Here is a 4,350-nt window from a genome sequence, read left to right as displayed (position 1 = left end):
TTATTATTTATTTCCACAGATCTTCCATCAGTAGCCAGTGTGTGTTTTCTACATCCCTCCAGCCGTCCAGACTGCAGGGCAGAGACATGTGCTTTCACACCGGGTGAGTGTCGTATTTACTTCACTTACCCTTGTTAGCACAGTTAGTCCCCTTCATTGGTCTTATTTCACGGGGTTACATAGGAGTGAGATTTCTTCAATACACACACTTTATTGCGCACCTGGATGAACTTGTATTATGTGATATATGGATCCCGGATTTGTTTGACATGTTGTCTTACCACAAAGTGATGTTTTGCAGCACCAGTTAGGGGTCTGTGACTCATTTCCCTATGCTCTACTATCTTACTGGGGGGAAGCACTAAAAGGTTCTACTAAGGACTATCACATGTGCATAACTGTGCATTGCAACCACGCCCAAGTCTATTGACTGATTGCACAACCGGTGCTCTAATACTATTGCAAACCAGTGATAGCTTCTAAGAGGGATCCCGGCGGGGTCCTCATTGTAGCAATTCGTGGAAAAGAGCACCTGAAAGCTGTGTGCGATGATAGTCACATACAAGGGGAGAGTTGGTGCCATCAGCTAAATGCCAAGAATGCGGGGCACCTTACCTCTGGCCCTTTGGGTCACAAGGGTCTCTTTCCAACGCTGAACATGCTGTGGATATCATTCCTTAGATGGATGTCTTTACCAGGGTGGCTGTGACTGCGGTGCCCTGCTGCACCACGCTGTTCAGGAAATTGATACATCTGTTCCTGTTTCACAAGACCTTCAGGGACCGGCCGATGGATTGGATATTATTGTTGAGGAGTTCGACGAAGTCACGTCTACACTAAGTGAGCTCCTCAATCCCTCTGTGGAAGCTCCTGATAGAGGCACCAAGGTGGCACTGAGCACTTCCCCAGAGGGATCCTCTTTTTCTGCGAGGAGCATCTCTGACCCTGACCTGATGTATCTGAAATTGTCCTACTTTGTCTCCATGTCTAAGGAGGCAGCTGCTGATGCTGGGTTCGGTCCTCATTTGAATTGGGGGTCTCAACTAGCCTAAGAAGGGAAGGGTTTTCTGCATCTACTGTCCTGTTTTGCCAGTGGTCCCCAGGTATGGTCTGCGGCCGGTATCACCGCCACATCAGCCAGACATTGACTCTCCCCATTTTGGGTATCCCCCTGTTTTATGGGTACTGGTATGTATCTAATGATGACATGACCCAGCAGTTGAGCTACCAGTGGTGGGAGTATGGACAGTTTATGGAGAAGCCGGAGAGCCAAGCGTATTCGAGTGGACTGGACAATAGGGTATATATGGGGGGAGGGGGGAAAGTTGGCAGAGTATTCTGCTATTTCAACTTCGTCTGAGGAGCCCCTTGTCTTGGTATTGCCTTGGGCCCATGGGAACACCGAACTACCTCGGATGAGCAGGGCTGATAGGCTAGTCCAAGGAAAAGTCCGACAGTTCAATGGGTACAGCTACCCTTATGTTACTGAACGTATGCGGTCTGTAGAAGTAACCCAAGATGAGTGGGTACAGGAAGCAGGGCTGGTATATGTACAAAAGCAGTGTCTCCTGGGCTGGAAAATGTGCACGGGAGATTAGATAGATTGTTACAGGTGTGTCACGTGGATCATAGCATTTATATACATAGGGTGGAGTATATGGATGAGAGAGGAAAACATAGAGTGTATTCTATCCATGTAAGGGATGGGAAAGGCAGTCTCATAAATACCCCCATCCAGCTCATTATGCCTAGTCTATGAGGATTTCCACTTTAGTAATCAGCCACCCTGTTATGAAGCGATTGCTTAATATATTATAATTACAATGTTTTCTCCGGATAGGTGGTTAACATGGTCACAATCTTGATGTTCTGTGTTGTTCTTTTTCTGTTATGATGGTTGTATTAAAGGAAACAGGTGTATTCATACGTATTTGTGTCTGTTTTAACGGTATATTGTAAATCCATAAGAATGTATACAGTAGGAGTTAGAAGTATAGTATCACATGTAAAAGTAGCTGCTAGTATTCTAGTACTCCTCACATTATAACTGCACCCTACAGTTGACACTATTTACAAGTTGTATAGGTCAGAAGGGTTATTATAAAATGATAGGGATTATGATGAGTATAAGAGTAATAGCTGAGTATTCTTGCACGACTATAAAAGTATACTATTCAAACACTGTAAGTATAGCTGGGTTATGGACCTAAGAGTAGAGTTACATATATGACTAGTGAGGTTTAAAGAGCTAATAGTAAGGTTGGTAGAGATAAGCACACGAGTACTCTAGCACTGCTCAATATGTATGCTACAGCAACAACATAGTTTTGTAAGGTCCAAGTGTTAGAAAAAAAATAAACAGTGAATATTCTAGTATTATTCCGAGTACTGTCACAGATTGTAAATTGTATAAACTAGTATGTGTATAGTTATGAGGCTCATTAGGAGAAAAGTCAGGGACCTGACTAAATGTATGTGTCCAAAAGAGAGGCTATCACAGTGATGTAGTGCCTAAGTATAAAGGGGTACCGAGAGTTAGAAATGTATATTATATATGTACTGATAACTATGCTAAGTTTGCTAGTGTAGGAATGTCACTACTATATGCTCAGTATGTGTATGGATTATATTGGTATATTTAAGAGAAATACTATCTAAGTATATACTGTACAGAATGTTCTACTACAGTATGTGGTATGTGTATAAAGGGGATTAATATGTTTAGGATGTATTAGAGTAACATACAGTAGTCTTTTGTAAGATGTTTCAGACATATTATCATTGTCTGTATTTCAGTGATGTTAAAGTGTATAACACGATTATTAGTAGGTAGGATGTATAGGGTTGTTAAGGTTACACTGTATGTTAAAGATGTTCCAGAATGTTGGGGACAACATTAATTCTACTGGGGGGAGAGTGTAACCCATTTGGGTTACTAGTTGTTATACAAGGGGTTAATGTCTGGGGGGGGTTGCTGCAAAGTAATGACCGTTCCCATATTGTTGCAATTTAGCTCACTGAAGATTAAGCCCCGTCCCAATTCTAGAAGGAGCTCACCCTGTCACATGGGATGGGGTGATGTGGTGAGGAGCCTAACGATTCCCCTGTAGTTATGGTGATCTGTGAGATCACTAGGTTATATAAATATGGGCGTATAAGGGGTCGGTACCTAGACCCGAGAAGGACCACAGGAGTGCACCAACAACACCAGGAGGAATCCAGGAGAAACAGGAGGGGGTCTAAACTGTCAGTATGTAGTCCTAGTCTAGTAAGTGTGCAGCTACATGTTTAGATGTGAGGTCACCTTTATTATTTTCACAGTTAGGGAAAGTGTCCCCAGCCAGGTTATTTAATATCTGATATTGAGGCCATGACTGTCCACTAAGTGTAGGGGTATATGTGCTCGACATTTTACATAGTAGGATTCCTAAACCAGGGTTCTCCAGAACTGTCACCAGCAAGGTTGCTCTAAGGCCAATCTTGAAATAAAGACACAACAAGTTACTGAGTGAAGACTGCTAGGACATTGTAAGAATGAAGGGTAGATGGGAACCCTGATGGAACTACACCCCTAAGCTGAAGTCTAGGAAATTACCAGTGAATGACTCTAGTCCATAAAAGTCATGGAAATGCATGTTCATCTTGACTGTGGGTGAGATAAAGTGACTTAAGCTGTGTGCACCTCCCTGTGGAGTGGTCTGGACTCAAGGGAAGGATGCTGTATGTGTGAAAGCCTGTCCTGTCAATAAACCTATCCTGTTTGTATAACAAAGTTCCTGGCACGCTTTTCTTACCACCCTGAGAGTTTGCACTGCGAGCTAGCCAAATGCCAGCACCCTGAGAAGGTAAAGAGAGTCTTTGTTGTCACACCTACTGTACACTTCTTCATATTAACACTACTTAGGAACCGGGCAAGGAGGGGTTAGATATGTAATGAATAAACAGTTATATTTTCCAGATAAGTGTCCAGCGCTGTTTTCTTTACAAATCTTTTTTCATTATATTATGAACTATACAGTACAATCAAAGTTACAAGTTATTATATTTCTGAAATAAGCATTTGTGTAGCCTGAACTCATGAATACTTCTCTCCACATCGACATACTGTAAGCACTTACTATAACTTTCTTGGCCAGAAACGTCATCCACTAGTCTTACACCTTCCTCTACTGTCTCTGCAAATCTCTTAACATACCTGTTAAATTACCAGCTTTGTGGGGCAATGGTTCCTTTTTCCTGTCAGGTGATTTTGTTTGTCACACTTATTGTAATGATCATGACTAATGTGATAGCTCTGTGTACTTTGTTGCACTACAGTGTATTTGCATAAAAATGTACATACATACTGTA

This window comes from Ascaphus truei, chromosome 2, assembly GCF_040206685.1.
Source record: "Ascaphus truei isolate aAscTru1 chromosome 2, aAscTru1.hap1, whole genome shotgun sequence".
NCBI lineage: Eukaryota > Metazoa > Chordata > Amphibia > Anura > Ascaphidae > Ascaphus > Ascaphus truei.
Note: the sequence above shows the minus strand (reverse complement) of the source record.